The sequence below is a fragment of the Aquarana catesbeiana genome, linkage group LG04 (genome assembly GCF_042186555.1).
Source record: "Aquarana catesbeiana isolate 2022-GZ linkage group LG04, ASM4218655v1, whole genome shotgun sequence".
NCBI lineage: Eukaryota > Metazoa > Chordata > Amphibia > Anura > Ranidae > Aquarana > Aquarana catesbeiana.
The window spans coordinates 108,030,400-108,046,318 of record NC_133327.1 but is presented as its reverse complement, the minus strand read 5'-3'; the positions used below and the strand labels follow the sequence as shown (position 1 = coordinate 108,046,318).

Genomic DNA, 15,919 nt, shown 5'->3' with positions numbered 1-15,919 from the left:
TTAAAAGAAAATGGCGTGGGGGTCCCCCTCAAAATCCACACCAGACCCTTCAGGTCTGGTATGGATTTTAAGGGGAACCCCGCACCAAAATAAAAAAATGGCGTGGGGTCCCCCCAAAACTTCATACCATACCATACCAGACCCTTATCCGAGTACGTAACCTGGCAGGCTGCAGGAAAAGAGGGGCGGACGAGAGAGTGGCCCAGCCCTCCTGAACCGTACCAGGCCACATGCCCTCAACATTGGGAGGGTGCTTTGGGGTAGCCCCACAAAGCACCTTGTAGCCCCCCAAAGCGCCTTGTCCCCATGTTGATAGAGAGAAGAGCCTCATCCCCACAACCCTTTCCCGGTGGTTGTGGGGGACGGCGGGCTTATCAGAATCTGGAAGCCCCCTTTAACAAAGAGACCCCCAGATCCCACCGCCCTGTGTGAATTGGTAATGGGGTACAAATGTACCCCTACCATTTCACAAAAAAAGTGTTAAAAAAAGGCAATAGATGGTTTTTGACAATTCCTTTTTCTTCTTCTTTCCCTGCTTCTTCTTCCATCTTCTTCTGGTCTTCCTTCGGTGTTCTTCTTCTTCCTCCATCTTGTTCTTCCCCCGCTTCTTCCTCTATCTTCTTCAGAGCAGCCTTCTCATCCGGCATCTTCCTCTGGCTTCTTCTTCTCCGCTTGGTCCTCCGATCCACCTCAATGGGATTCTCCCGCTGTGTGACGCCTCTGTTAAGGTGACAGCTCTTATATAAGCTCTTATATAACGAAGGGCGGGACCACTACTTATGTAAAGGGCTGCCCCTCTGACACCACGGGAAAAGCCATAGGAAAGTCCCCATGCGTCAGAGGGGGTGGGGTCACCGGGTGGCCCCGCCCTCTGTTATATAAGAGCTGTCACCTGAACAGAAGCGTCACACAGCGGGAGACTCCCATTGAGGCAGATCGGAGGACGAGGCGAAGAAGAAGAAGCTGGAGGAAGATGCCAGAGGAGAAGACCGGAGGAAGAAGTGGAGGAAGATAGAGGAAAAGGGGTTGATTTACTAAAACCGGAGAGTGCAATATCTGCAAAGTAACCAATCAGCTTCCAGTTTTTTTTTTTGTCAAAGTTTAATTGAACAAGCTGAAATTAGAAGCCGATTAGCTACCATACACAGCTGCACCAGATTTTGCACTCTCCAGTTTTAGTAAATCAGCCCTATTGCATCTAGGTGCCATGAGCAATGTGGGTGTTTCATGTCATTGGAGACCAAGAAGCATCTTTTCTTTTCAGACAGCTTCTCTTTGATAAACAAATATAAAGTAAAATATACATACAATACATACAGTATGTACAGTACAGTATCTATCTGTCCACGACAAGCACGACACCACATGCAGATCACTAGTGGGCCGCTAGTCGACCATGGCCTCACTTCTCCCTACTTCTGTCAAACCATGCTCTTACACTCTGCCTCCCTCTCCCCAGTCATCCATAGCTGATACAAAAAACACACCACACATACACAACAACTCACATACCCCCAGCAAGTGAATGGCCATACATTTGCAGTGCACCTTCCATGCTAACTATGGGCCGGGGGGGGGGGGAGAATGGCCATGCCAGAGCATGCTGGGCAGTATGCTTACCTATGTCATGGGTTAGCAGCGGGAGAGGGGCACAGTTCCGTATCTTCATCCTGGGCACCAGGCGAGCCTGTCAACTGTTTGAGTGGTTAAAAAAAGTCTTGATAATTACTCTTGGGAGTGTTATTCTCATGAACTCATTACAGATAAGTATTAGAATATTAGAAATGAGTATTGGCCCCTTTCACATGGGGAAGACCCCAGCAGCGGTGCTGATCCTCGTTGAGCAGGCGGATGACAGGTCAGTCGCACTTGCGACTGGGCCCTGACGTTCTGCTGCTGTGGGGGGACCCAAGACCCGCATCTCCCCCTGCACCCCTGACTGTCCATTTAACATGCAGGGGCGAGGTGGGAGGTGGCGATCGGCAGCTCTATGGTGCTCGCGAGCCGTGGGATATTCCTGGGGCTTGTAGTTCTCTTTCTGAATGTATACAGTGGAGAGGGGAGGGGCCTCTTACCCGGGCATGTATCGGCTTCACTCTTCAGTGAGTCGCTCTGCTTCTACACTCTTGATGATACATGCCTGGGTCAGAGGCCACTCCCCTCTCTAGTGGATACAGTTGGAGAGAGAACTACAATCCCCAGGGAGATCCCGCCACCCGTGGACACCATAGAGCTGCTGATCGCTGCCTCACACCTCCCCCCAGGTGGGGGGATACAGAGATGTGCTGGGGGTCCAAGGTGCACAGCAGAGACCAGCCAGGTACAGGGGAACCTCTGGAAGGGGGGGTGATTGTCTGGTCTGGGAACCCTGATGTAAGGGAGGGGCCCTGTGGGGACCCTGAAGTAAGGGGGGCCCTGTGGGGACCCTGAAGTAAGGGGGGGCCCTCTGGGGACCCTGAAGTAAGGGGGGGCCCTCTGGGGACCCTGAAGTAAGGGGGGGCCCTCTGGGGACCCTGATATAAGGAAGGCTCTCTGGAGACCCTGATGTAAGAGGGGGCTCTCTGGAGACCCTGATGTAAGAGGGGGCTCTCTGGGGACCATGATGTGAAGAAGGGGTTCTGTGGGGACCCCTATGTGAAGAAGGGGCTCTGTGGGGACCCTGATGTAAGGGGAGCTCTCTGGGGACCCTGATGTAAGGGGGGGGGCTCTCTGGGGACCCTGATGTAAGGGGGGGGCTCTCTGGGGACCCTGATGTAAGGGGGGGCTCTCTGGGGACCCTGATGTAAGGGGGGGCTCTCTGGGGACCCTGATGTAGGGGGGGGGGGCTCTCTGGGGACCCTGATGTAAGGGGGAGCTCTCTGGGGACCCTGACATAAGGGGAGGCTCTCTGTAGACCCTGAAGTAAGGGGGGGCTCTCTGGGGACCCTTAAGTAAGGAAGGGGCTCTCTGGGGACCCTGATGTAAGGAGGGGGCCTCTGGGAACCCTGATGTAAGGAGGGGCCCTCTGGGAATCCTGATGTAAGGAGGGGCTCTCTGGGGACCCTGATGTAAGGGAGGGGCTCTCTGGGGACCCTGATGTAAGGGAGGGGCTCTCTGGGGACCCTGATGTAAGGGAGGGGCTCTCTGGGGACCCTGATGTAAGGGAGGGGCTCTCTGGGGACACTGATGTAAGGGGGGGGGGGGGGCTCTCTGGGGACCCTGATGTAAGAAAGGGGCTCTCTGGGACCCTGATGTAAGGGAGCTCTCTGGGGACCCTGATGTAAGGGGGGGCCCTCTGGGGATCCTGATGTAAGGGAGGATCTCTGGGGACCCTGATGCAAAGGCAGGCTTTCAGGTGACCCTGATGTAAGGGGGAGCTCTCTGGGGACCCTGATGTGGGGGGGCTCTCTGGGACCCTGATGTAAGGGAGCTCTCTGGGGACCCTGATGTAAAGGCAGGCTTTCAGGTGACCCTGATGTAAGGGGGAGCTCTCTGGGGACCCTGATGTAAGGAGGGGCTCTCTGAGGACCCTGATGTAAAGGGGGTGACTCTCTGGGCATCCTAATGTAAGTAGGGAGGCTCTCTGAGGATCCTGATGTTAGGGGAGGCTCTCTGAGGAACCCGATATAAGGGGGGATCTATACTATGTAACAATATTTTATATATATATATATATATATATATATATATATATATATATATATATATACAAACACATATATGTATATTATATACATGTGTATTTCCGCCCAAGTGTATGACTTTCTTTACTTTGCTGCTATGGGCTTTAGCCTGAGATCTTTTGTAGACCTAGCAACTCCTGTGGTGGGGGCCCTTCATGGTTTCTTGCACCCGGGCCCTGAAGATTCTAGTAAGGTATAGAAACCGTAATTCTGAGAGAAAATGAGAGGTCTGAACCTAAATGAGGACTGTCCCCGAGAGGCCACAAGTCTTCCAGCTTCCTTCAGTCCACCCCCTCAAGGGGAAGCTAACAATATTGTCTCTCTGCCTATATGCTGGTTCATACTATAGGACCCACAGAGAAAACCAGCAATCACTCTCCCTCTGGCATCTCACTAACTAGCCAGCTCTCCACCTTCCTAATATAATTTCACTCAGAGTTCCCCTCTCCTATCAGGGACAGGGCTGAGGCTTAACCCATGTGGCTCCTAAGCTGAATCCCAGTCTCAAGCTATGGGGACATCTAGTGGCTAGCCAGATGACCTACAAACCTGCCCTACCTTATGTCTGTAGTCGACGCTGAAGCTAGTGCATGCAGACAGTAAGTGGTTGGATGAGGATGGAGAAGATCAGCTGTGTTTTCACAAAAAAAATGTGGTTAATGCAAAAAAAAAAAAAAAATGCCAATTGTTTATGATACATAATGCTTTAGCAAGCTAAATTTCACCCATTTATGGTTTGGGTGTACTTTAAGGCAGAGACAATATTAAATTCAACACAGTTTTAACTAGAAGGTCTACAATAGAATCATATTCCTTATTGGTAAATAAGGAGTTACAGTTCATTTAGCTTTCTTCCTATTTACTGGGTTAAAGCATGGGCAGTAATATCCGCAGACAACAATACAGGATAGCATTCCAACACAGTTCTGTCAAGGTATCTCAACCTCAGTGTCTTGACATTAAGTGCCTAAGTATTAGTCTGGCTCCAGTGAAGCATTTATATTCTTTCCACTGAGCTCATGCGTGTCTCTTACAATGAAGACTGCAATCCCCAGTCTGTCTGTAGAGAAAAAGAAAATACAGTCTAATGAATGGATGAAAAATAAATGAGCAATACCTCAAATTGGCCTCTCCAGATCCCATACCTACTAATTTCATAATATGATGCACAACCCATTCTGATAACACATCATTAAGATGTTTAAAAGGAAGGCAAGATTTGAACGTTTTACCGTGTGCTACGGCAAATGCTCCTATGCTTTAGGTTGTATCCATGTGTAATATGAGGATAAATAAAAACACATTAGAAATAAATAACAGTGCTTGTTGGCTTAAAGGGATTTTGCATGCAGAACACAAAACTGTTGTAAATAAAAGGCTAAGAGTTAATATTTGTAGTGGTTTTGTGTGTCTTTGTTAGTGGTGTCTCCTAAATAAGTGCCTGAAAGGGCTGCCTTTAGTCACCCTTGCTTGAACTGCACTGTCTCTTGTCAGTCCTACTATCATTAACGGAAAGCCGTAACAGGGTTGGAAATGCAGGAGGGGTCTGCACAGTGGGTGTCGAGGAACTATAGCAGATAAATGAGTGACAGGGAGATCAGCCAAAAATGCAAGAAGAATAGAACTTAACCACTAACCTACAAGGCACTTTCACCCTATTCCTGCCCAGGCCAATTTTCAGCTTTCAGCGCTGTCGTACTTTGAATGACAATTGCACGGTCATGCAACACTGTACCGAACAAAATTTTTTGCATTTTTTTTCACACAAATAGAGCTTTCTTTTGGTGGTATTTAATCACCACTGGGTTTGTATTTTTTGCTAAATAAAGGAATAAAGTTAGAAAATTTGGGGAAAAAAAACAAACTTTTTCATAGTTTATTGTAAAATTTTGCAAAAAGGTAATTTTTCTCCTTCACTGATGTGTGCTGATGAGGCTGCACTGATGGGCACTGATAAGGTGGCACTGGTGGGCACTGATGAGGCTGCACTGAAAGAGGCACTGATGGGCACTGATAGGTGGCACTGACGAAGAGGCACTGATGGGCACTGATTGGCAGCACTGGTGGGCACAGATTGGCAAAAACTGGTGGGCACTGTTGGGACTTAACTGATAATCAGGACACTGATAATCAATGCCCTGATTATCAGTGGACATGTCCCTTTTAGAGAAGCTGGTTATTGGCTCTCTTCTCCTCTCCTCATGCTGTCAGCTGTCAGCATGAGGAAAGGAGTGCCAAAAACCGGCTTCTGTTTAAATCCTTGATCAGCTGTGATTAGACACAGCTGATCACATGGTAAAGAGCCACTGATTGGCTCTTTACCTCAATCCGTGATTAGAAATGTCCAGAGGACAGCGCGCACGTGGCGAGCGTGATCACGGGATGCCATCATATGATGGCGTCCCAGAACTAGCCGGTTGCGCTGTAGCCATCATTTGGCTATAGCGCGGTCTTTAAGTGATTAAACTGGCCATACGTGAATTGAAGAAGTTCAGCAGGAATCCCCCGAATTATGACCATATTCACTCAACAGAAGTTTGATCGGTTTCTGTCGAAGGGACATGCTGGAAAACTTTTGTCAATCGCTGATCTGTGTATTCTGACAGTGGTGGGTCCCTCTGTCAGAAACAATGTCCCGAAGGGAGGGGGATTCATCTGTCCACCTTGTTTATATAGCTAGAGAATCTATTGTGTTTGCTTTTGTTCAATACACTGGCTGAGCAAAAAAAAAAAAAACATGTATGGATGTATGGTCAGCTTTAGCGTATGCTGTATTTTCATTTCACACAAATGAAATACAGGAATGTTAACAAGTCTTATCTACCAATAGATTTATTTGTTGTTTTTTTTGGCCAACCGTCCTTATGATATATCCTTATTCAGGATATTCATAGCACCAGTGCAGTACAACAGAAAGGGAGACAGTACAGTTACAAAACAATTCAAGAAAGAGCGTTAGGAGGGCCCTGCTTATGAAAGGGAGGAGCAAATGGTACAAGTATAGAAGTATATTTTCAGTTATTAGATGATAGAGAATGGATAAGCTTCCCTGAAGAGATGAGTTTTCGGGGATCACCTAAAGGAAGACAGAGTAGGAGATAGTTGAAGAGATTTGGGTAGGGACATCCAGAGGATAGAAACTCTGAAGAAGTCCTCAAGGGCGAGTGTGGGATGAAGTGATGAAGGAGCTAGAGAGCAGGAGGTCTTGGGAGGAGCAAAGAGGATGGTTTGAGTGCTATTTCGAGATGGGGTTGGTTATGTAGCTTGGGGAAGAGTTGTGGATGGTTTTGTATGTTTTTTAGTTATTTGAATTTTATTTGGTGGGTGATCAGAAGCTAGAAGAGGCATTAGGGGGAGCCTAGCAAAGGACCATGAACTGCCATGAACTCTGAGTGCCATCTTGGGAGAGCCAGTGTCTAGTTTGACAAAGATCTCGTGCAAGATTCCAGTGGCCATTTGGATGCAGATTTGCTATATACAGTATCTCACAAAAGTGAGTACACCCTTTACATTTTTGTAAATATTTTTATTATATCTTTTCATGTGACAACACTAAATAAATTACACTTTGCTACAATATAAAGTAGTGACTGTACAGCTTGTATAGCAGTGTACATTTGCTGTCCCCTCAAAATAACTCAACACACTGCCATTAATGTCTAAACCACTGGCAACAAAAGTGAGTACACCCCTAAGTGAAATGTCCAAATTGGGCCCAAAGTGTCAATATTTTGTGTGGCCACCATTATTTTCCAGCACTGCCTCAACCCTCCTAGGCATGGAGTTCATCAGAGCTTCACAGGTTGCCAGTGGAGTCCTCTTCCACTCCTCCATGATGACATCACAGAGCTGGTGGTTGTTAGAGACCTTGCGCTCCCTCCACCTTCCATTTGAGGATGCCCCCAGAGATGCTCAATAGGGTTTAGGTCTGGAGACATGCTTGGCGAGTCCATCACCTTTACCTCAGCTTCCTAAGCAAGGCAGTGGTCGTCTTGGAGGTGTGTTTGGGGTCGTTATCATGTTGGAATACTGCCCTGCGGCCCAGTTGCCGAAGGGAAAAAAAGAGAAAAGGTTTGACGGGACTTTAAATGAGACGTGCAGTCAGCATAGGCGGGTGTACAAAGCGGTATATTTAATGTCAATCATGATTAAAAATTCATACAGTGAGATACATGATAAAACAGCAAAATTCATATATATACATATAGGAGCATGAAATAAACATGAAAGTCTGTAGGCCCCTTGCTACATTGACTGAGAACTTCCTATTATTTGAAGTTGCTGATAACATTGCAAATGTCCATACAAATGAAAAATCCATGAAGACAGTAAGGTGGTTAAGGCATTGCATATACTACGGCTCTACGCGCTTCGTGGAGTGTGTTAGTCCACTCATCAGGAGCTGGCAATGTCTTTGCTCTGAAAGAATGGACAATGAAAAAATGTCTAAGTGATTGTCTTAAAAGGGAAGGTACACCCAGGGAGAAGATGTAATGTGTAAAAAGTATGCTCTGAATAGTACTCACAACCGCCATGTAAAGATGCACTCTTGAAAACTGGAGACTCCCCCTAAGGGTATCTTGTCCGGGAGCTGTGGCGGAGTATGGCACAAGGGGGCCCACCAACATGGCCCCACAAACTGAGGTGAAACTGATCGCACACCGGTGGCTCAATTGCACCAATGACAGATGGTGGCTGACAAAAATCTTGAATGGTTTCTAAAATGTAAGTATAAATGTATAATAAGTTGTCAAATAGACTCAAACTGTGCTTAAGTTTTCAAGAGTGCATCTTTACATGGCGGTTGTGAGTACCATTCAGAGCATACTTTTTACACATTACATCTTTTCCCTGGGTGTACCTTCCCCTTTAAGACAATCACTTAGACATTTTTCATTGTCCTTTCTTTCAGAGCAAAGACATTGCCGTCCCTGCCTCATTTAAAGTTCCATTTTTTTCCCCCGTTTCCCCTTCCAGTTGCCGAAGGGAGGGGATCATGCTCTGCTTCAGTATGTCACAGTACATGTTGGCATTCTGGTTCCCTCAATGAACTATAGCTCCCCAGTGCCAGCAGCACCATGCTTGACTGTGGCCTGCCCCTGTCATGCATTATCGCACATCTCAATTCATACGTGAGTATTTTTAGGTATGGCCAGCTATCTTTCATCTATTCCAAGCTCCCTATGTTGGTTGATACATCAGATTATAATGGTCACTTATCCCCTTTTAGAACATGGATGCATTGCTCCTGATGAGTGGATGAAGTCCATGAAACGCGTTGAGCCTATCTTGATGCATCCACTATACATCGACACCTTAGATGGTTTTACCAATTTATGTTTTTACCTGACTATATTCTGCCAAAGTGTCCAATATGCATATTTCTTACTGTTATGTGCTATGTTACTAACAATTTTCCTAATGTAATTTGATAACTTTACTATGCATGTTATGCTGTATTTTGCCATGCCATTCAATGATTAAGTAATAAACATATGGATGTTTTTACCTACATGATTTGTTTGGGGGAGGAGGAGGGAGGAGGTGTCCTTGAGGCAGCTGATGGCTGGATAGAAAGCATCTTGCTGCCTAGGGATAGGCAAGACGCTTTCTATCCAGCATCAGCTGCCTCAAGGACACCTCCTCCCTCCTCCTCCCCCCCTTCTGCTGCCAGGATCACACGGCTCTCCACTCCAAAGGATCTCTACAGTTTACAGCTGTGTCTACACACTTCTCCTGAGACAGGCACATCTGACAGCCTAACAGGACCGCAAAAAGAAAATACAATCTATTTACATTCTAAATTCATCCATAGAACACCTGGGTATGGAACTTGGAATAATCAATTGTCCATCACAGGACACATCCTCCTACTAGCCACACCACCTCTCCCCATGTACACATGTCGGCCTACCGGCCCATACAGACTGTGCTCCAGTTCTCCTGGCTCTGATGAAGAGGTTTTCCTCGAAACGCGTCAGCATTTCTTAATACCTGCCTCAATATGGGCACACCCCAATTTTAACTTCCTAGTACTTATTTTGTTACCTGTTTTTCCTTTTTTTTTTTTTTTTTTTTTTATAATATTATGTAGTATTTGTATGATTTTATATCTATATGACTATATGTCTGTATTCTTTTACATAAATAAACCATACATTTCTTGATGTAAGCGTCTGATCACGCGCCTTCCATCCACTTCCTACTAAACAATCTTCTTATAACCTAGACCATATTTATGTAGAGAAACAATTCATTTTTTCAGATCCTCAGAGAGTTCTTTGCCATGAGGTGCCATGTTGAACTTCCAGTGACAAGTATGAGAGAGTGAGAGCGATAGCACCAAATTTAACACACCTGCTCCCCATTCACACCTGAGACCCTTGTAACTCTAACAAGTCACATACACCAGGAAGGGAAAATGGCTAATTGGGCCCAATTTGGACATTTTCACTTAGGGGTGTACTCAATTTTGTTGCCAGCGGTTTAGACATTAATGGCTGTGTGTTGAGTTATTTTGAGGGGACAGCAAATTTACACTGTTATACAAGCTGTACACTCACTACTTTACATTGTAGCAAAGTGTCATTTCTTCAGTGTTGTCACATGAAAAGATATAATAAAATATTTACAAAAATTTGAGGGGTGTACTCATTTTTGTGAGATACTGTATATGGCACATTTTGCATCACAAAAAATTCTATGCATTAAGATAAAAAAACTTCTGTGCGCAGCAACCCCAGCCCCCCCCCCAATAATTACCTGAGCCCCATCTAGATCCAGCAATGTTGTAGGATTGTCTCAGCTGCCCAGAAGTCCCCTCCTTATTGGCTGAGACAGCAGCGTGGTGCCATTGGCTCCCGCTGCGGTCAAAGTCAGTCAGCCAATGAGAAGAGAAAGGGGGCGAGATTGGGCCTCGGCTTCATGTCTTAGTGGACACAGGGAACTGTGGCTCGGCTCAGGTAGCTGCTTACTGTGGGGGCACTCAACAGGAGAGAGGGGCCAGGAGCACTGTAGAAGGACCTGAGAAGAGGAGGATCAGGACTGCTGTGTGCAAAACCACAACACAGAGCAGCTAAGTATAACATGTTTGTTATTTTTAACAAAAAAAATAAAATGAAACTTTACAAATCACTTAAGAAAGTCAGGCTTTATCTAGTCTCCTGTGAGTAGGAACTGTATTTTGTTCTACACTTGTACCTGTAGTTAATTGTTCCTTACAGCCAAGTATTGAAGTGGAAGAAATTATTTTGTTACTTTTTCTACTGGTTTGCTGGATAAAAGTTCTTGTAAGGAAAAAGTTGTGTCGGCTTGTTCCTTTGCTATCTCAGTTAATGAGTAAGCACACACTACAGGTTATATATATACATTTTTCACCAAAAAAATCACACTAATGCTGCGTGCACATGATCGGACATTCCGACAACAAAATCCCATATTTTTTTTCCGATGGATATTGGTTTAAACTTGTCTTGCATATACACGGTTGCACAAAGTTGTTGGAATTTCCGAACGTCAAGAACGCGGTGACGTACAACACGTATGATGGCACTAGAAAGAGGAAGTTCAATACCAAGTGCGCCAACCCTTTGGGCTCCTTCCGCAAATCTTGTGTTAGTAGAAGTTGGTGACAGACGATTTGCGCTTTTCAGCCTCCTGCTTTTACGATCATTACTGCTCTTCAGTTTGTGATTGTGGGTTCGTATTTCTATTACGTACTTGATTTTCAGTGCTTTCTTGTCCGCTCGTATCTGATTTTCAGCTCCGGCCTTTCTGTTTTTCAGTGCTTTCTGTTAGTTCGTTCTGACCAGCCGACCGTTTGAAGCCATGAGGACCCTCACCCCTGACCAGAGGGTTTATAACTACCGTCTGGCCAGAGTGGTGGAGAACGCTTTTGGGATAATGGCCAGCCGGTTCCACCTCTATTCCTTATGCCAATCAACATGGCGGGATATAAACCAAACCAGATAATCCTTGCATGCTGCATTTTACACAACTATTTAAGGAGAAATTCAATGAACTATGTGGCCTCAGTTGGGCCTGAGGCCGGACTTCAACAAGAAATCCTGACAGCGCTTGAAGCTGGCCGTCCTGTCTTGCCCCCCCAAAGCGCCCGCGAAGTAAGACAGAAGTACGTCGAGTACTTTGCGGGTGGGGGGCCATTGATATGCCAGAAACTGTTTAAGAAACATTTTATCCTAAATTTTTTAACTTAAACTGAAATAATATTTCCTTTGATTTACTGCCTGGGTTTCTTTTAGCTGTGTTCTAGGTTCTCCAAAGGGTTTTTCTTTTTGGACATTTTCTTCAATAGTGCAAATGTAATTTATTTGATACATGAGGTTACAATCTCTTCTTCAGTGAACTATTATTATGTTGTGGGTCTGCTACACACACCTTGTTTTGTTAATGTATGTAATGCATTAATGACAAAAATATTTATCATTTTCAGCACCCTGAATATATTTTGTTGAGTCATGAAAATAGCGTGATTGTGGCAAATTAGACTGTGGGTGTTATTTACTAAAGGAAAATCCACTTTGCACTCCAAGTGTACTTAAAAGTGCACATTAAAAACTGCACTTGTAGTGCAAAGTGGATTTGCCTTTAGTAAATAACCCCCACTGCCACTGTAAACACCAACTTTTACTCCAAAAACTGCTTTTGATCATTGAAAGAAGAAGCCACACATTGTCCAGTAGAAACATTTTTACTCAAAGCACATTCACATGTGCATTTAGAAAAGGGTTTTTGAACAAACCAACATCTTTGGTGTATAATAATATTTTTTGTCACATTAATTAGAAATAGCCTTTTTTGGTTAAACAGGCATGTTTCAAAACATAACATACAGAACTCAGGAACTTACAAAGTTCAACTTTGATAAAGTGAAGGCAATATCAGGCATTAGTATGTCAAAACTGTGTTGATATTGCCTTCATCAGATGGAGTGATGTCACCCCTGTAAAAGCCAAATTTTGAAGATGCACACAAATTGGGATTCAAACTGGGGATTCCCTCCTGATCCCATGCCTAATGTCAACATGTGCTAACTCACATCATGGGGGATCAATGGACGTGTTTTGGGGGTGCAACCCCTTCCTCTCAGCTACTTTAGTAGCGAGGAAGGGGTTGCACCCACAAAACACGTCCATTGATATCTCGTGATGGCAGGTAGCACATGTTGACACACTGTGTGCATCTTCAAAATCTGGCTTTTAAAATATTTTAAAACTTTTTTTTAAACACCAAAATGGGGGTCTTTTGGGGGGGGTTTTGAACTGTCCTGGCATTTTATGCACAACATTTAGAAGCTTATGTCACACATCACTCATTCTTCTAACCACTTGAAGACAAAGCCCTTTCTGACACTTTTTGTTTACATGAAAAAAATATTTTTTTTTTTGCAAGAAAATTACTTTGAACCCCCCAAACATTATATATTTTTTCAAAGCAAATGCCCTACAGATTAAAATGGTGGGTGTTTCATTTTTTTTTTTTTTTCACACAGTATTTGCGCAGCGATTTTTCAAACGCATTTTTTGGGGAAAAAACACACTTTTTTAAATTTTAATGCACTAAAACACACTATATTGCCCAAATGTTTGATGAAATAAAAAAGATGATCTTAGGTCGAGTACATGGATACCAAACATGACATGCTTTAAAATTGCGCACAAACGTGCAGTGGTGACAAACTAAATACATTTTTAAAAGCCTTTAAAAGCCTTTACAGGTTACCACTTTAGATTTACAGAGGAGGTCTACTGCTAAAATTACTGCCCCAGAACTGACATTCGCAGTGACACCTCACATGCATGGTGCAATTGCTGTTTACATTTGACGCCAGACCGACGCTTGCGTTCGCCTTTGCGCGAGAGCAGGGGGGGACAGGGGTGCTTTTTTTTTTTCTTTTTTTATCTTATTTGTAAACTTTTCCTTTATTTTTTTTTTTTTTTAATCATTTTTATTGTTATCCCAGGGAATGTAAATATCCCCTATGATAGCAATAGGTAGTGACAGGTAATCTTTTTAAAAAAAATTGGGGTCTATTAGACCCTAGATCTCTCCTCTGCCCTCAAAGCATCTGACCACACCAAGATCGGTGTGATAAAATGCTTTCCCAATTTTGCCAATGGCGCTGTTTACATCCGGCGAAATCTAAGTCATGAAATGCTCGTAGCTTCCGGTTTCTTAGGCCATAGAGATGTTTGGAGCACTCTGGTCTCTGATCAGCTCTATGGTCAGCTGGCTGAATCACCGGCTGCATTCTCAGGTTCCCTGTTGAGACAGGAGAGCCAGAGAAAAACACGGAAGACGGTGGGTGGGGCACTCCCTCCCACTGCTTGTAAAAGCAGTCTAGAGGCTAATTAGCCACTAGGATTGCTTTTACATGAAAGCCGACCGCTGGCTGAAAAGAATGATACCAAGATGATATCTAAACCTGCAGGCATCATTCTGGTATAACCACTCAAAGTTGTGAATGGCGTACCTGAAGACAAAAAAATTGTTAACAATAAAACACAGTAAACGGTAAAGTATAAAAAATTGCATACCTGAAAAGCAAACATGATAAAACATAATAACAATAAAACATTGCAGAATAGAATACAGTAAAAAAGAGGCAGAACAATAGAGAGAGAGAATAGAGAGAGAACAATAAAACGACAACTATTTTTTTAAATTTTATATATATTTTTTTTTGTTTACACTTTTTTTGTAACTAACTTTTATAACTGTAACCGGTTCCAGGTTCGGGTCTCTCAAAATGCGATGGCATCTTGGGAGACCCTGTGAAAGTGTGCCTAGTCTGTGCAATGCTGTACCCTATGCTAATACTCTACTAGTGAATGGTAGCGTTCAAAACATTCACCAATGCAAAAACCAGGATTGTCAGGACAGGAGGGGACAATAATAGCGGGTGTCACGCCTATATCTGCGCTTGCTGCAGACACAACATCTTTTTTGGGGGGGTTCGTTGGGTAGGATGACTTAAAGAAAATGCCTCTTATGCAGCGACTGCATTTGGTTGGGGATGTGAATGGGGGAAGTACGGGTGCTGCAGAAGTGGTGAGTTCCCAATTAGGATTGGCGAATGCAGCAGGAAGGGCACTATGGGCACGACGGGCCTGTTTGTCTTCTTGGTGGCAGCGGGACACTACTTGTGCTTGCCACCTCACCAGCTTGAACTGCACTTATGGGACTCGCCACGTCACCAAGTGTTACTGCAGTGCTGGTTTGACTATGACCGGGGGTGTACTAGGCCGCTGGCGCTTGCCAATTCACTAAAACGCTACCAAAAAAACTGTTAGCGATCGTAGGGATCAGGCCTGACTCTGCAAACGCTGCAGTTATGCGTTTAGTGTTTTGTAAGTGACAGTGATCTATTGATACTGCACTTGGGTGGGCTGGCCTTGGCAGGGTGGAGGGGCAAAACGCAGGTGCTAGCAGATATCTGGGCTGATCCCGCTAACACTGCGTTTTTGGGAACCCTAAACTGCTGGGGACGCTAGTATAGATCTGATCGGATCAGATATTGATCTGTTCAGATACTATACCACTAAGGGAGGCGTATGCTGCGTGCGTGGGTGTTAGCGGTACTGGCGCTAATCTGACGCTACCTGGGGTGACGCATATCACCGCCGGGCGATCAGGGGGCTAAACCTTTTTTCGGTAATAAACGGCCGGTGCCCTGGCACTATAAAAAATAAACGAACTAACCAGCGTCACCTGTAACAAATATACGGTGATCAGTGGTGAAAGGGTTAACTAGGGGGCAATCAAGGGGTTAAAACATTTATTAGGTAGTATATGGGGGTCCCTGTCGCTATAAAACACTGACGGCGAACCTAAATATTTACCTCCCTAACTAGCGTCACCAGTGACACTAATACAGCGATCAGAAAAATGATCGCTTAGTGACACTGGCGACAGGGGGTGATCAAGGGGTTAAAACTTTATTAGGGGGGGTTAGGGGGGTACCCTAGACCTAAAGGGGGCTAACAGTAACTGCCCTAACACAGTAACTGTCACAAACTGACACCATGCAGTAATCAGAAAAAAAAAAAAAAAACTGCTTGGTGTCAGTGTGACAGGGGGGGGGAGGGGTAATTGGGGGGTGATCGGGGGGGGGGATCAGGGGGTTAAGGGGGGGTGTTTTTGTGCCTGGCATGTTCTACTGTATGTGTAGTGTTTGTGCATTCACATTGCAGTCTTCTCTCCTCGGCGCCGGAACGGAAAATACCGAGCCGAGGAGA

The 15,919-nt window shown here is 44.9% G+C and overlaps 1 long non-coding RNA gene across 1 annotated transcript in view; it reads left to right on the top strand.

Moving 5' to 3' along the window:
• The window catches only part of LOC141141400 (uncharacterized), a 108,174-nt gene that overhangs the window by 52,670 nt on the left and 39,585 nt on the right, over positions 1-15,919 (top strand). The gene's annotated exons all lie outside the window — the stretch shown is intronic.